At 36.3% G+C, this 19,143-nt stretch overlaps 1 pseudogene; it reads right to left on the reverse strand.

Moving 5' to 3' along the window:
- Nucleotides 1-5,833: 5,833 nt before the first annotated feature.
- LOC129669616 (small nucleolar RNA SNORA17) lies at nucleotides 5,834-5,934 on the reverse strand (annotated as a pseudogene).
- Nucleotides 5,935-19,143: the final 13,209 nt, after the last annotated feature.

Here is a 19,143-nt window from a genome sequence, read left to right on the forward strand (position 1 = left end):
GGAAATAGATAAATACACAACAACAAAAAACAAACAAACAAAAAAAAAAAAAGAAAAGACAAGCAATGAAGCTCAATGAAACCACAAACACCACATCTAAAGTAAGTAACAATTGCTGGTCACTAGTTTCTATCAACATCAACGGACTCAACTCCCCAATTAAAAGACATAGACTAACAGAATGGTTGCAATAACAGGATCAATCATTTTGTTGCATCCAAGAAACACACCTATGCAACAAAGATAAACACTACCTCAGAGTAAAGGGCTTGAAAAATGTCTTTCAAGCAAATGGTTCCAGAAAACAAGCGGGAGTAGCCATCCTAATATCTAATAAAATAGACTTTCAACCCAAGTTAATCAAAAAAGATAATGAGGGCCACTGTATTCTCATCAAAGGAAAAATCCACCAAGAGGACATCACAATTTTGAATATCTATGCCTCAAATACAAGAGCAACTACATTCATAAATGAAACAATATTAAAGCTTAAATCACACATTGATCCTAATACCTTAATAGTGGGAGACTTGAACACTCCACTCTCACCAAGGAAAAGATCAACTAGACAGAAAACCAATAGGGAAATAAAAACACTTACAAAGTCCCTAAATCAAATGCACCTAATAGACTTCTACAGATCTTTTCATCCAAACTCAAAAGAGTATACCTTCTTTTCAGCACCACATGGAACCTTCACCAAAATAGAACATATAGTTGGTCATAAAGCAAGCCTCAACAGATACAAAAAGATTGAAATAATCCCTTGTATTCTATCTGACCACCATGGACTTACGCTGGACCTCAACAACAACAGAAATAACAAACAGCCTACACACACATGGAAACTGAACAACTTGTTATTCAACGACAGCTGGGTTAAGGAAGAAATAAAGAAAGAAATTAAAGACTTCCTAGAATTCAATGAAAATGAAGGCACAACATACCCAAATTTATGGGACACATTGAAAGCAGTGCTCAGTGGAAAATTTATATCACTAAGTGCCTGCAAGAAGAAATCTGTAACATCACATACAAACAACTTAATGGTTAGAAGAAAAAGTGGGGAACAGCCTAGAACTCATTGGCACAGGAGACAACTTCCTGAACAGAACTCCAACAGCACAGGCTCTAAGAGCAACAATCAATAAATGGGACCTCATGAAACTGAAAAGCTTCTGTAAAGCAAAAGACACTGTCATCAAAAGAAAACGCCTGCCTACAGATTGAGAAAGAATCTTCACTAACCCTTTATATGACAGAGGACTAACATCGAGTATATACAAAGAACTAAAGAAGCTCAAAAGCAGCAAACCAAGTAATCCAATTAAAAAATGGGGAACAGAGCTAAACAGAGAATTCTCGACAGAGGAATATCGAATGGCAGAGAAACACTTAAAGAAATGCTCATCCTCATTAGCCATCAGGGAAATGCAAATCAAAACGACCCTGAGATATCACCTTACACCCATCAGAATGGCCAAGATGAAAAACTCAAGTGACAACACATGCTGGAGAGGTTGTGGAGAAAGGGGAACCCTCCTCCACTGCTGGTGGGAAAATAAACTGATACAACCACTCTGGAAATCTATCTGGCGTTTTCTAAGACAATTAGGAATAGTGCTTCCTCAAAACCCAGCTATACCACTGCTAGGTATATACCCAAAGTTTGCTCAAGTACACAAAAGGGATATTTGCTCAACCATGTTTATAGCAGCATTATTTGTAATAGCCAGAACGTGGAAACAACTCAGATGTCCATCAATGGAGGAATGTGTACAGACATTGTGGTATTTTTACACAATGGAATACTACTCAGCATTCAAAAAGGAGGAAATCATGAAATTTGCAGGCAAATGGTGGGATCTAGAAAAGATCATCCTGAGTGAAATATCCCAGAAGGAGAAAGACAAACACGGTATATACTCACATATATAGACCTATAAGATATGATAAACATAATGAAATCTATACACCTAAAAAAGATAATCAAGAGAGCGGACATGGGGTAAGATTATCAATCCTCATTTAGAAAGACAGATGGGATGCGCATTGATCATATGACAGGAGTCTACTGAGCGCATTTGAATGACTCTAACTAGCAGTGTTTTCAAAGCAAAGACTCATGACCAAACCTTTGGCAGGGTGCAGGGAATCATAAGAAAGAAGGGGAGTTAGACTGATGAGGAAAGGATAGGAGCTCCACAAGGACCAAAGATATCTGGGTCTTTTCTGAGACTGACATGCAACCAAGGACCATGTATGAATGTAACCTAGAACCTCTGCTCAGATGTAGCCTGTGGTAGCTCAGTAACCAATTGGTTTCCCATAGTGAGGGGAACAAGGACTATTTCTAACAGGAACTCAATGGCTGGCTCTTTGGCCTCCCCACCCCCAAGGGAAGAGCAGTCCCATTAGGCCACAGAGGAGAGCTTTGCAACCAGTCCTGAAGATACCTGATAAAACAGGATCAGATGAATGGGAGGAGGTCCTCCCCATCAGTGGACTTGGCAAGGGGCACGGTGGAGATGAGCGAGGGAGGGACTGGGAGGGAATGAGGGATCGGGACACGGCTGGGATACAGAGTTAATAAAATGTAACTGATAAGAAAAAAATAAAATTAAAAAAAAAGAAAAAAATAACAGAAATAGCAAAAAGCCTACACACACATGGAAACTGAACAAATCTGTACTCAATGACAACCGGGTCAGGGATGAAATAAAGAAAAAAATTTAAAACTTCCTAGAATTCAATAAAAATGAAGGTACTATTTACCCAAACTTATGAGATGTCGACATGTAGAAAAATGAAAATATATCTATATTGATCACCTTAAGAATAGTAAAGTCCAAGTAAATAAAAAATCTCAACATAAAACCAGACACATTAAATTTGTTAGAAGAAAAAGTGAGAAAGATCCTTTACATCACAGGCACAGAAGACAACTTCCTAAAGAGAACACCAACAACACAGGCTATAATATCAACAATCAATAAATGGGATCTCAAGAAACTGAAAAGATTCTGTAAATCATAGGACACTGTCAAGAGAACAAAACAATAGCCTACAAATTGGGGAAAGATCTTTACCAACCCTACATCTGAAGAGCGCTAATATCCAGAATATATAAAGAAATTAAACAAAACAAGTAATAAGATTAGAGAATGGAGAGCAGAGCTAAACAGAGAATTCTCAATAGAGAAATATCGAATAGCAGAGAAACACTTAAAGAAATGTTCAATGTCCATAGTCATCCTGGAAATGCAAATCAAAATGACCCTGAGATTTTTCCTTACACCCATAAGAATAGCTAAGATCAAAACTCAAGTGACAATACATGCTGGAGAGGTTGTGGAGAAAGGGGAAGCCTCCTCCACTGCTTGTGGGAATGTAAATGTGTACAACCACGTTGAAAAATCAGTCTGTAGCTTTCTCAGAAAACTGAGAATAGCGCTACCTCAAGATCCAACTACTCCACTCCTGGGCATATATCCAAAATATGCTCAACCATATAACAAGGACATCTGCTCAACTATGTTCATAGCAGCTTGATTTGGAATAGCCAGAATGTGGAAACAGCCTAGATGTCCCTCTGTTGAAGAATGGATATAAAAATTGTAGTACATTTACACAATGGAATACTACTCAGCTATTATAAACAATGATATCATGAAATTTGCAGGCAAATGGTGGGACTTAGAAAAGATCATCCTGAGTACAGTAACCCAGAGGCAGAAAATCACACATGGTATATACTCACTTATAAGTGGATATTAGCCATATAGCATAAGATAAACCTACTCAAATCTATAGTCCTAAAGAAGCTAAACAATAAGAGGGACCCTAGAGAAGAGGCTCAATCTCCCATTCAGAAGGCCAAACAGGATAGACACTGGAAGTAGGGGAAGATAGGGAGCAGGACAGGAGCCTTCCACAGGGGCCTTTGAAAGACTCAGCCCTTCAGGGTACCCAAGCAGATGCTGAGACTCTTAGTCAAACTTTGGGCAGAATGCAGGGAATCTTATGAAAAAGGGGGAGGATAGAAAGACCTGGACGGGACAGGATCTCCACTAGGAGACCAACAGAGCCAAAAACTGGCCTCAGGGGTCTTGCAGAGACTCATGAATTAACCAAGGATTATGCATGAAGAGGAACTAGACCACCTGATCAAATGTTGCCCCTTGTACAGCTCAGTCTTCATGTGGGTTTCCTAGTAAGAGGAACAGGGGCTGTCTTTGACATGTAAGCAGTGTCTAGCTTTTTGTTCACCCCTCCTGATGAGGTAGCCTAACTAGACCACAGAGAAAGAGGATAGAGATAGTTTTGATGAAGCCTGGCAGACTAGGGTCAGATAGAAGGGGTAGAGGACCTTCCCTATCAGTGCCCTAAGGGATGAACATGGTGGGGAGATGTGGGAAGAAGGATGGGAATGGGAGGGCTTGATGGAGGGAGCTACAGAGGGAATACAAAGTGAGTAAATTATAATAATTAATAAAAATGAAAAAAATAAAGAGTATAAATTATTTTTTATTTAATAAGTAGTTGTTTCTTTGAGTACTTTGTTTTGAAATTAGAAGTTGTTTAGAATACTTATGTTGTAATAAACCTTAATGTGAGGTTTAAATTATGTATTCAAGTAAGTTTATGAGCAGAACTGTCACATACACGGCTTTGTGTCTGAGCATCCTCATACTGAAATACGTCAGAGAGCACACTGGATATTATTTATTCCCACATGACTTAGTGCCTTTGCATTCGACTCAAAATGTGAAACCTGTTCTGGATTTGTTTGAAACTGTTCAATAATGATCATAAATAATTGTTTCTTTCCAGGAAAAAAAAAAAAGAGTTGTGTTAGAAAGTTGACGGAAATTGCACTGAATCTCTAGATTGCTTTCAGTAAAATGGTCGTTTTCACTCTGTGAATCCTACCTACCCAAAAGAATGGGAGAGCTTTTTATCTTCTTCAGTTTCTTTCTTCAGATACTTGCAGTTTTTGTTATAGAGGTCTTTACTTGCTTGGTTGGAGCAGGGGCAGGTTGCAGGCTAGGAAAGAGCTCTCCTGATCTCATGCTTCTAAGTCCAACTCTCCTATGATTTTCAGCTGGAGGGAGGGGCCAGGTCTGCAGAGCTCTCAGATGTCAACATGTCTCCAGGATGAAGCCTAGACCAAGGATATCTGCCTGGCTTTTTGTGGAAACAGACACATGGTACTCAGGGCCATGAACCCAGATGTGGCCTCTATGACAGTATAAGCCACGACCCCATCATGGTCCCAGATGGCATGACCACCTAATCACATCAAGCTTTTTCTCATCACCAGACTCTCCAGTTCTGCCTTTCTTCATTGTGTTCACATCCGTCTGTTTTTCTTTTTCTTCCATTTCTCCACCACTTACTTGTTCTTCTTAGTGGTGCCTGAAGTTTCTGAGTGTCTGAGGTCATCTCAGGAGTGCTGTGACACCCTCATGCATTATGTCACAGACAGGTGTCATCTTGGGCATGATCTGGTCATCCAAGCATTCATCATGTTGGACTTGTGGTCATATCAGGCTAGCTCCCTCTCCGGACCACATGGTTCCAGTCTGGTGGCTGTCTGGGGCTCGCTCCTTACCCAGCCCACCCTGTGTAGCCTCTTGTGAGGGGGTCATCTGTCTTGGGCTCATTCTCACTGTAGCCTGTGGTTCCAGGTGGGGTTCTTCTAGTTTCCAACTTGCTTCACATCCTGGAAGCCCACCTGGGCCTACTGGTGTGTGACTGGTGGTTGCTTCAGGCTAGCTCCCCATCTTGGTGACCTGGTGCTGAACTGGTGGTTGTCGCAGTCTTTTGCAGGAATGTTAGGCTACTAGTCGTTCAGATGTCCACAGGTCAGAACACTGAGCCATCTACTGATGCACAAGTAGCACAGCAGCCATACCTGCAAGGCCTCTCGGGGTAGGCAAAATTTTGGATTTTTTGACCTGAGATTTAAGGCATATGTGTGTGTGTGTGTGTGTGTGTGTGTGTGTGTATCTGTGGTTAGCTAATGATATGGTTATTTTTCTTTGGAAATTAATTAACCTATACACTTAATTTTATGACTTTTTGAATATATATTTTATTTTAAATAAAAGTTAAAAATATATCTATTATACATACATGTGATTATATGTGTTAATCAATATGTACATACACATATGTGTGTGTGTGTGTGTGTGTGTGTGTGCACATGCATAGGCAACAAGCCCACAACTTCTTCCCAATCCAAAACATTGTCTGTCTGGAAAATCTTTATTTAGAGCATTCCAATCAAACAGGATGATTCAACTACATCATGGCCCACGTTTTACAGTTTCTACTTAGTGTGATCATTTGGATAAATCTCTGTTACATACCTTTTTGTCTGAGGCAAACAAATTATGTCTACCATAACACTATTTGTGAAATTTATCAAAACTTGTTAATATCAACATGAAATGCAAAATGAATAGCATGTGGCATTGTTTCTTGTCCTGAAGGAGCAGAGTTCAAGATATGAAGCATAACTGACTACTTTTTAAAAATAGTGTGTTCTCCACATTGCTATTAAAAATTTTTCAGGGTAACAGTAACTCAAATAAATTGAAATAGTATTTTAATTTAATCTTTTATTTTCCACTGTCATATTGCTGTGATGGCTTATTTAATTATTGATAAATAAAATTGACTGTGTATTCAAAATTCTCTCTCATTTAATGCTTAATGTGGGTAACATATAATCTTTAAGTATTATCTTTAAATATTAGCCATATGCAAATTTGCTAGCCCCAAAACTTTTCTAATATTTAGAGCTAAGGGTAAAGATCCAGTAACTGTATGGGTATAAAAAGAAGCCTGAATCCACTGTACATCAATCATGAAAACTGTCTTTGTATTTAGAAAATCACTCCTGCAAGGTGGAGGGATGGCTCAGTTGATGAAGTTCTCGTCTTGCCATCACGAACATCTAAACACAGTCCCTAGACCATGTGCAAAACTACTAAGAGAGGTTGTGGAAAATTGTCACCCCAGTGCCTTTGAGAAGATAGACAGATTCCTGGGGTTTGGTGGCCAGGCAGCATCTACTAGTCAATTCTAAGCTAGTGAGGAATCCTGTACTCTATTAAAAGAAACAAAAAACTTGCCATGATGGGAACCAGTATGCCAATACTTACACACACAAGCACACACACATGCACACACACAAACACCATATTCACACAACACACACAAGCACACACACTCACACACACATATACACACACACAAACACCACACTCACACACAATACACACACTCACAAACACCATATTCACACAACACACACTCACACACATATACACATACACACATATACTACATGCATGTGCGTGCAATTGTACAGGAAAATGTGGAGAATTACCTTTATCCGAAATATTCTTTATATGAGTATATATAATTTTTCTACTAATTAAATTTTAAGTTAACCTCTCCCGCCGTAAATTCCTTTCTGTGTTCAAAATGTAGATACAGGTAAGTAAAACTATGAATAGTATTCTCTAGAGAATACGTAGAATACCTTTACAGGTTATCAACTCATTTTAAAGAACTTGTCCACATTTTAAAACTTGGAAAATCCTTCTTGAGGAGAATGTACCTGTTAGTAAGTCTGCATTGAGTAGTGCAGTCACATACACTTCTTGCAGGAACACTGCCCTGCTAATCAAGTGTGAGAGGAAAGAGTACCCACTGAAGTCAGAGTGGGATTTCTGCAGCACCAAGCCAGAACTAAAGCAGATTAATGCATTCAGACTAATGGTGGGGAAGACCCCAGTGACCAGTGTGGAAGTCGATCTACATGAAAGCATTTAAGATTTCATTCCTTGTTAGTTTGATCTATCTACATTAAAAAGGATGTGCTAGAAAGCAGTTTAAAATAAAAAGGTCCATTTGTCTCCTTCTGGACCAAAAAGTAATAGCTGCCCAATTTTATCTCTTTATATAAAAGAAAGAGAGTGAGGGAAAAATTGATCTATGACACATCAGCTCGGAGAATCTTAAAAATTTGTCTAAAATTGAGTTGTTCCAGACTCATGAATATTGATTATACAGATGGGTACTCTGCCGTCCCAGAAAGCCCTTTAGGAATTAACTCTCAAACAATGTAACCACACAAAAGTGTCCCAGAGCCAATCCTATTGTAATGAGTAACCTTTTTCAGAATAAACCCATATTATGGTCAGAAGTAATTCTTCCTTGAAGAATCTGTTTCAGACAGTAAAGTAGTGGTTACATTTGTATAGATATTTTTCTGTCTTAATTTCTTTTATTAACATAAGGTTAAATCCGTAAAGGCTTAAAGCATGTTCTACCCATTGGTCTCTTTCAAGGATCTGTTCTGGAATATGTTCCCCCATTTATTGAGACTATTTTATCCAAAAACTAATGTAGTCTATGATGTTACATTATTTCTGTCATTTCAAATTTTCTTTTATTCTTCTTTAGACTTGATTCTGCCTAAAACATCTCACTCCATTCAATACCAGGAGACACATTTTCTGTGTTTAATTAATTTATTTTTATTAAATTTTTTATTTTTATATTAATTACAGTTTATTCACTTTTTATCCCAGCTGTAGCCCCCTCCCTCATCTCCTCCTACACCCCTCCCCAAGTCCACTGGTAAGGGAGGTCTCCTCCTCTTTCATCAGACCATAGCTTATCTGGTCTCATCAGGACTAGCTTCATTGTCTTCTGTGGACTGGGAAGGCTGATCCCCCCTCAGAGGTGGTGATCAAAGAGCCAGCCACTGGAGTCATGTCAGAGACAGTTCCCATTACTTGGGTACCAACTTGGATACTGAGTTGCCATGGGTTGCATCTGATCAGAGGTTCTAGGTTATATCTATGAATGGTCCTTGGTTGGAGTATCTGTCTCAGAAAAGACTTCTGGGCCCAGATTTTTTTTTTTTTTTTTTTGGTTCTGTTGCTCTCCTTGTGGAAATCCTGTCCTTTCCACGTCTTATATCTCCCCCTTCTTTCATAAGATTCCCTGCACTCTGCCCAAAGTTTGATTATGAGTCTCAGGATCTGCTTTGATGCACTGCTGCATAAAGTCTTTCAGAGGCCCTCTGTGGTAGGCTCTGGCCTGTTTCCTGTTTTTTTCCTTCTTCCAATGTCCAACCCGTTTATCCTTCTCAGTGAAGACTGATCTTACCCAGGGTCTTCCTTCTTGTTTATCTTCTTCAGGTGTACAGATTTTAGTATGTTTATCCTATACTGTATGTCTAATATCCACTTATAAGTGAGTATATACCATGTGTGTCTTTTTGCTTCTGAGATACCTCACTCAGGATGATCTTTTCTAGTTCCCACCATTTACCTGTGAGTTTCATGATTTCCTTTGTTTTTAATTGCTGAATAGTATTATCTGTAGGCTTTTTTACTCATTTCAAATTTACTCCGATGTTGGTCTCACATACATACTCCTGATTATTACTTGATTTGTAACTAAATTTTCAATGATAAATATTTAGGAGCCATCTTGTTTTTTCCATAGTAATTCAGGATAGGTAACACTTTAATTTTCGGCATAAGAGGCTGTAAGAACAAGCAAACTTGAAAGTAGGTTATTTGGTTTGTTGAAAGCATATAATGAAATATGGAGGAAGATTTTTAAAAAGCAAAAATTACTACTCTGGATGGGAATCAGTAATGAATTTCTTTCTGTCTTTATTATAAACCCTGAAGCTTCAATGTTCTGCATGGTCACAAAATTTTTCTAGAGTTTTCTTGTAATATTTTGTTTTGTGGGACACTGTATCTTTATTGTTTTGGAGGTTTTCAAGTGTGATGTATTAAAAAAGAACTTCTTGGGACCTGCAGAGTCCAATACTCCAACCAAGGACCATGCATAGACTGCTATGTTTCCAAGTGGGAGCAGGGGCTGTTTATGACAGGAGCTCAGTGACCTCCGCCTGGGTGGTGCAGCCCCACCAGGCCACAGAGGAAGATGATGTAGCCAGCTTTTCTGAGACCTGATAAGCTAGAGTCAGATAGGAGGGGAGGAGGTCCACCCTTATCAGGGTACTAGCGGAGGGGCATAAGTTGAGAAGAGGGAGAGTGGATGGAAATGGGAGGAGATGAGGGAGGGAGCTACAGCCAAGATATAAAGTGAATAAGTTGTAATAAAAAAAAAAAACACAACTAAGACTCATAACCAAACCTTCCGTAGAATACAGGGAATCATATGAAAGAAGGGGGAGTTAGTATGACGTGGAAAGGATAGGAGCTCCACAAGGACCAAATATATCTGGACACAAGGGTCTTTTCTGAGACGGACACTCCACCAAGGACAATGTATGGATATAACCTAGAACCTCTGCTCAGATGAAGCCCATGGTAGCTCAGTAACCAATTGGTTTCCCATAATAAGGGGAACAGGAACTATTTCTGACATGAACTCAATGGCAGGCTCTTTGACCTCCCCACCCCCCAAGGGAGGAACAGTCCTGCTAGGCCACAGAGGAGGGCTTGGCAGCCAGTCTTGAGGATACCTGATAAAACAGGGTCAGATGAAAGGGGAGGAGGCCCTCCCCAATCAGTGGACTTGGAAAGGGGCAGGGAGGAGATGAGGGAGGGAGGGTGAGATTGGGAGGGAATGAAGGAGCAGGATACAGCTGGGATACAGAGTTAATAAAATGTAACTAATAATTAAAAAATAAAAATTAAAAAAGAACTTACTTCCTCCATTTGAAACAATTATATCACTGCAGTCTATTTTGCACATTTTCCTTGTTTACAAGGAACACTAATGTGCTAATGTTCTAAGAACTATATTCTCTCCTTCCATTCTTTTCCTTTATGACAAAAAGGGTTTATGATTTACTTAACAATGACTTTCCAAGGATGAAGTTACTACTTATGGTTTATTTTTATTTAGAATATCAATTTATTGGGAATGAAAATATTAATTCACTTGGAAAACATTTTATACAGTTAGTAAAGTTTATTTATTTTTATGATATAAATCCTTGTTATAAAAATGTTATCAGTTTTAAACACCATCTTGAATATTAAATTAAGCAGCCATTTAAGTATTCTGCAATCTAAATTCTTGTATATGTTTGAATCTCTTGAACCATATTATCATGTGATCTATTTCTCTGATGATACAATTCTACTTATATAGATTGATTTTCTTATTACAAATACATGAACCCAGAATTATGGCTTGAAGTTGTATTGAAATATTCTTAGGTACACCATCTTTTATAGACCAATAAAAAATTTCAATACATTTCAAACTGGATTCTGCTTAATTTTCTGAATTCAATATTTACTATGAACTTTGCAATATAAACAAATATAAAATCAAACCTATCTATTCTTTAAATATATAGGCAAAGATATCCTTTAGCAAATTTTTAAAAATGAGTTTTCTTGTCAAATAATTAGTTATGCATGATGATTTTTCTGAGACATACATTAGGTGCTAATTCTTGAGGATACTTATCCTTTGAATAATAATTGACTATACTAAATTTTATCCATTAAGTGAAATGCCAGACATCCAACTTCAAATATTAATACTTCAAATATGAGTCACAAGTGAAAAGTCAGCGTCCTACTCAAATGAGAATGGGTAGAAGTCTATTGATATTTTTACACATTCTGACGCCCACTGGTTATCTTAGGCTTTTTGAACATGAAATTAAACAAATGAAATTGTGATCACAATTGAAAATATATGCACCTTAATTCTTTTTCTCCTCATTTGCCACTACCTGGACTTTTTCTGTTCTTTGTCCAAATTTGAATTAAGATTTATAGAGTCAAATGTTCTAAGATAATATTAAATGGCAGAGAGATAACAAATGTGAAAGTGTATGCATTGTGAAAGTAGCAATTAATATAGAACCCAGAACACTAGTATTTGACATTTAAGCTTCTCTCTCAAGGCTTCATCATGAACAATTTATAGCCTTAACTATGAATGAAATGTCATAGATAATTGGTCATGTACCTTTGACATTTTATCTCAGGTTTGGTGAATCAATTTTATAATTTGGAACATTTTAGGGCCAATAATAGGGACCAGAACTTCAGAACTAGCAGTTTTATTTTGTGGAATGTGTAGGGTTTTTTTTTATTTTTTCAAACATAATAATATTTTGTAGTTAGATTATCATAGCAATAACATGCAAGACTAAAAGAAAGAAAATAATAATAATAAAATAATGTATTTTTATATGTTTTTAAATGAAGCAAACTTAGTCTATTATATTGTAGATTAGAGACTTCAGAAGAACGGCATTTTAAAAACTTTATTAATGTAATCATAATATAATTTCCTCAGTACAGAAGTTTCAAGTTGCAGTACTATCCTGCTATTCCATACAACCTTGATGTATGTAAATTCCTTTGAACATGATATATAAGTAAGTGCAATAATCTTAATTTAGAAAGATAATATAAATACTGGTAACATTCTAAAATATTATATAAAATATTATATAGTATTGGATCCACTTGGAAAAACTAAAATGAATAGTTCTAGAATTATGAAATTTGTATCTTTCAGCAAGGTGGCTCAGGGGTTAGAAGCATTTGCCATGCCATTCTGAAAGGAGAGAATGGAGTCTGAAAAATTATTCTCTGATCTTTATATGTATGTCATGGTATACACAAGTCCTACACTCACACACACAAATAATACACACAAACAATAAAAATAAAATAAAATGATTCAATATTGTCTAACATCTATAAGAAGTAAATATAATATAAATGAATATATTTGTGAAGAGTAAATCAAAACATATTCAGTACACTTGCATTTTTAGGTAAATGCTTCTCTAAGTCTTGGGAAGGTGCTTTTTAAATCACAAAGAATGATGAAAAGCCAGTAGCTTAGAGGCTTGTCAGTGAAATGTGAAAGATGATCTCTCGAAGTGCTGAAAATCTTAAATGAAAAATAAACTTATTTCAAACGTACATAATGTATTCACCTACACAGTAATTTTGTACCACAAGTCAGGCCTACTGCAACCTGGTGCTTGTTTTACTGCTGTGAGTTATGACCATTCCTGGTAGATGACATTCACATACATAGACTAACTGAGCTTGGAAGAAGTCACTGAATCCTACTCATCATTGGATGCTATTGCTCATGCTGTTACCTACCCTGACTCTCTTTGTTACAAATAAAGTGGTTTATATAGTGCTTACCATTTAAAATGTTAATAACACAGAAAAAATATTTTTCAGCTATGTCCACAAATTTGGCTGTAGGGAAAGAGTTATCTATTTTTCATAGAAATGTATCCCCTCTTCTTTTCTGGATGCCTTTAGAGTATACACACTGGCATCTAAGTCTATCTTTTAGCCTTTCATATAGATTTTGTCTCTCCTTTTCTGCCATTATCTTCATTCATTCTATCTTCTTTCTTATTGTATTTGTTGATATGTTTGTTGTTTACTAGAAGTAACTTAAAAATAATCTTATTTTGACTTACTTTCAGATGGAGAGTCCATAATTTTGGGGGAAGTATGACAACAGGTGGTCTGAGCAAAAAGCTAAGAGATAAGAACTATATCAACAATGAAGGAACAGAGAATGCACTGTAAGTAGGGCGGTGCCATAAAATACTAAGCACCATCCTGCAGAGATGTGCTTTCTCTAGAAAGGCCCACATCCAAAGGTTCCAATAACGGTGTCATCAGCTAGGGACTATGTGTTCAAATACCCCAGCTCGTGAGAGTCATATTTTATTCAAAATATCACATCTGTTTATTTTTGGAGATATTATGAGGTACATGGCTCTTGTCAGCTGAATAACAATATCAGTCACTTTTTTCCAATGTCCGTAAAACAGCATTTCCTTATTCCTAAATGTCTTATTATGGAAAAGGTCCTTAATATTTGTTTTGAGGTTTACAAAGAAAAACACAGTCATTCCCATCCAGACTCTCTAAACTGTAATCAGAGCTTACCTGTGTACAAACTCAGAAACGCATTTCAGATAATGAACGCATGACTGAAGCTCTCTGCCATCTTCTACAGTCTTATTTGAAGTCCATTTTCACTCCAGTTTTCTTACCTATACATTAACTATAATGAGTATTTTTTTCTCACATGTATGATAAAGCTAATTTAGGTGATGACATGTATAGAATTCTTACTTCATTTATTAAAAAGTTATAATCTCAGTTATAAAAATGATAAACTTTTACAAAATTTTGATGATATATGGTGTGAATTTCTGAGCACAGTGGCTGGTACATGGTGACCTCCTAGTAATTGTAATTTTTTTTTTCCACGAACAATGTTTCACTGAGCTTGGAGACAAAGTCAGTAATTTGGGGAACAATATCAGGGCTCAGTAAACCGTTGCCTCCCTGCTAGCCATAGACAATATAACGAACAATTTTATTTAGAGATTAGTATTCTCTCATTTAATCAACTCTCCCTTTTCCTCTTCTCCATCTCCCTCCCTAACCATCTCTCTCATAAACACACACACACAAAACACACACACACACACACACACAGTTTTTCCTCATTCACTGTATAAAAGTAGAATTGTCACATATTTTAAAGAAAATATGATCAGATCATATCTAAAAAGTTAACTGTAAGACATATACATGTTAAACATTTCAGTGTATTATATAATTATTATGCTAAGAATCTTTGTTTATTGGAAAACTTTCTTGAAAGTTTTCCTGAAAACTTCAAAGTATCTTCTAGAAAACGTCCCTGAAAGTTTTCATTTATTTCTTTTATAAATGTATTTTCTAAGTCTGTGATGAAATACTTCAGTGAATTTATTTTTTCATTCACCTTCCAGACACTTCCTAGGTCTTTTCAATTAGGTGACTTGTATACTATGAGACTTTTCATATATATATATTGTCAGGGCCTTCTGGCACCTTGCTGTCCCCTGAATTTTGCCATCTGGCTTGACCGGACTACTGCCCAAATACAATAGTGTATTCCTGGCTGACCTGGGGCTTTCGATTAGATCATCTTCCTGAGATACCTTAAATCCTCCTCTCCCTCAGGGCTTCCTAAGTAACTCTTCTGAGGAACTTTCCAAATTACCATTATTAGCACATCTTGGTGGGCCATCCTGTGATTTCTAGTCACTTAGTAACCCTGCCAAAGGCAATTACATACCTTCTGCTTCTGCCTATATAGTTGTATGGAAAACTCAAATAAACGGAGACTTTGATCAGAGATACTGTCTTGGTCTTCATTTCTCGCGCCCTTGTCTCCCTTTTTATTCCTACTCCCCCATTCAGGATCTCCATTGACAGACCTGCGGGATGGCTATATGAATATATATAATACTTAATAATTTTCTGGGAGAAGAGATGAGTAAATTTCTAACCATTCATCTCTCCAGAACTCATTCATTCAGATATGTATCATCATATACAGTACCTTTTGGGTCTTTCCTTTTACATTTTATGGCACCTCTGATCTGTGATTGATCCTTAGAGATTGCCTCATGATTATATTTTCTAAGTTTCCTAAAGCTTTTCAATGTTATATTGTTATATGATTTCTGATCTATTGTTTGCACAGATATGAAAACTTTTGAATTTCACTGAATATACAGATTACGTTCAATCCCTTTTACATCTAATTTACATTCATTTCTTTGCCTTTTTTGGACTATGTAAGTTTAGGAAGAATATTTCATTGCTCTAGATTAGATATTAAGAAGTATTTTGTTCTCTATTCTTGTATGATAAGATTGAGTTTGATACTGTGTTTAGAAGTACAATTTAATAGAAGGAAGCTTTACTGTCAGCTCATCTGTCAGTTTTCCTCGATTGTTTCATATTCTCCTGAGATGCTCTAAGATATGCACATTGAGGGTTAATGATGGTATAAAGATGGTAACACCATTAAGTTTGTCAATACTGGAGACAGGAAAGTAATCTTATATGGCAAAATTCAGTTAATCATTATGAGTTTTCCATGTCGTACTTGGTGAGTTCTGTCTTCTATTGGCTTTGTGCTATTCTCCAACTTGCATCTAGTTGACATAGTTCAATATTAAATAAATATTCTTCATAAAGTTCTCTGCATTGTTGTCCATTTGAAATTTGAAACTTTCACTGATTATTTCTATAATTTGACATTTTGAATGACATCAATTGGGTGTGACCACTCAGTGCATTTACATACATAATCTGAATTGCTGGTAAAGACACATAGATCAAAATATTAAGAACAAGAACAGTAAATTTATCATATATCATATTCTGTATTAATTCCATTATGAATCAGTTTCATTTGACGAGTAGTAAAATGTTTGTTCTCCCACAGTAATCATAAAATATGTCAATGGCAAATTCTGACTAAATACATTTAACGTTTTTCATGTCCTGAAACATTACATAATGACATAAAAATGAAATTGTCTAATGCTTGTCTTTTCTGATTTTAATAAATACGGGGTAATATGTAGCCATAAAAATTTATTTTTAATTAAATTAGACAATGTGACAGAACATACCACTTACTACGCAGGACATTGTAAGCCTCAAGCAAATTTCTCTTACCTTGTCTTTTGTTCCAATGCCATTTACAGAATAAAAATACATACACTTGTCAAGACTTTGAAATGACATTTTATGTTTAAAGATGTCTGCATACAGCATTTTTTAAGTACCAAACTGTAATATTAGCCAAATATGAGACAGGAAATTAATGAGACATGAGTTTATTGAATCTTTGTGACTGTGGAACTCTGCACAGAGCAGTTATACTGTTGATATATATACAAGAGTTCCTTATCAATAGTTGGTGCACAGTGAGACAATAGTCACCCACGTCAAGCAAGCAATTTTACTCCTCAGAGATTAAACAGTAGGAATGGACAGAAGCCTATGACCCATGGACAGGTGATGTCCCATAATTCAAAAGCATTGACTGGAAGAATTAAGTCTCTTTAGTGTTTCCTATCTTACACCACAGTTGAATGGTATCTAATGTTCTCAGAAGGAACGTATATATCCTGGAAGCCTGAGGTTTACCTAGGAAAGTGTTGTGGGTATTAATGTTTACCATTGATATATATATTTTTAGTTAAGCAGCGGTTAGTCCTAAACCAGCTGTATACCCAATCACCACACAGAGCCTGGGATTTATTTAATTAACCTAGAACACAATGCTGGTCAATAGTTATTCCACCCTAAACCTCCAAGCCCACATAGTTTCCTACCATTCAGATTTCACCCATTATACATGCTTTTAGTCATATCTTAGATCCAGTCCATTGCTCCACATTTCTAAGACCTCTCCTCCTAATTCTGTCTCTTCCTTCTTCTTTACTATTCCTCCCACTCTGGACCACCCTATTCTATCCATTGCTCAGCATTGTGGCTGGTTGTTTTAATTGACAATATAGAGAACAAATGGTGGCATGTTTACACAAATTAGAGACAGGTGATGCTTAGAATAAGCATCACAATGCAATATCTTAATTGAAACCAGATAGTGAAGTAGAGATATCAACATTTGAATGAACAAGGATAAATTGTATACATTCCAAAAAAAACACTATACTAACATTTCCCCTTTTAAGTCCAATAAGAGGTTCCTTTTCTTTCATTATAATAATAACTATAAATTATGAAACTATTAGGTAAATCTACATGTGCAATTTTTAGACTATGTGTATTTACCAATTTAGGAGAAAGTGTCTGATTATCCTATCCATCTTGATAAGTTTAGAGTTTTATATCTAAATTAACTTTTATCCTTATTGGTATTGCCTATATAAAACCATTTTTTAAAATTCTAAACAATTTAACCTTAATTGTGGAACTATAACTATTTGGTCTTCAATTCTACCAGAGACATGAGAAAGAATAAAATTAGTTACTAGACTAAATAGGAAGGGATGTTAGCAGCTTCCAAAAAATAAAAAAAATAAAAAAATGACAGGGACAGTTTGCTACCTGAATAGTTACCCATAACTCTCTATAACTTTGGGGCATCATCTTCAGCCTTCTGGCTCAAAATGTTTGACAGACATAAATGTGAAGCAGGAACTATTTAGAATTTGCTTACCCTGTCTTGGCATAGTTCAGCAGTTGACTTGTCTTGCATTTAAGCTTGCCCACTTTGGGCAAAATTTCTCTGTTGTGAAGCGAGGTTATTTTCTTTACCCAAGTGGCTAGTTTGCCATATTTGAAGCCATCTCCATAAGGAGGTTCTTCAATGCTCATTATCTTCTTTGAGGTAGATGGGGTGCTGCCAGGAGATGACCTGTCTCATTGTCAAAGAATCTTTAAAATAATAAAGACACTTTTAAATGCCATATTCTATAGGTCTGTGAAGTTTTTGAAGGCTACCTATCTTTATGTAATCGACCTGTCTACAAAATCATATCTATCTGTTAAACCTACGACGTTTACTCCTGTGATAATTAGACTAGTGTCTGACATGATTATGAGATGATTGACTAACAATTAACTTTCATAACCTAATTTCCTAATTAGTTTTTAATAGCAGTTTAAGAGTATTGGAAGTAACCTTGAATTTGTATCAAAATACTAAAGCTTATACCAATGTATCAAAAATACACTTATTTTTGCTTCAATATGCAAAATCCTATACCAGAGTTAAATTTAACCTTATTATTATTATTATTATTTATAACTCCCTTCTGAAGGAGCTTTTGAGTTTAAATGTCTGGATGTCACTCACCAGAGTCCAGTGGGGCTGCTGATAGGAAAGATGACAACATTGGGGAACTCTTTTGAGGAAGAGATGTTTTTTATTATTATTAATTATACTTTATTCATTTTGTATTCCCCCATAAGCCCCTCCCTCCTCCCCTCCCGGTCCCACCCTCCCCCCCTTTCTGCATGCATGCCCCTCCCCAAGTCCACTGATAGGGGAGGTCCTCCTCTCCTTCTTTCTGAGTAATAAATAAAACCTTAAGTTGAGTAGATTCAATAATCTACTATTTGTTTTCTTATTCCTGAAAGATATCCCTGTACTCCTTTCTTTCTTTTTAACCCTTTTTATCCTTATCTAAAAAAGAAAGATAGTGAAAAGAAAAAGGAAAAGAGAAATCCCTGAATCTAACCTTGTTTCTCTCTGAATAAGACCATTAATAATGTATAAACATCTCCCAATGAC

The sequence above is a fragment of the Psammomys obesus genome, unplaced genomic scaffold (genome assembly GCF_907164565.1).
Source record: "Psammomys obesus unplaced genomic scaffold, mPsaObe1.curated_primary_1811, whole genome shotgun sequence".
NCBI classification, from domain to species: domain Eukaryota; kingdom Metazoa; phylum Chordata; class Mammalia; order Rodentia; family Muridae; genus Psammomys; species Psammomys obesus.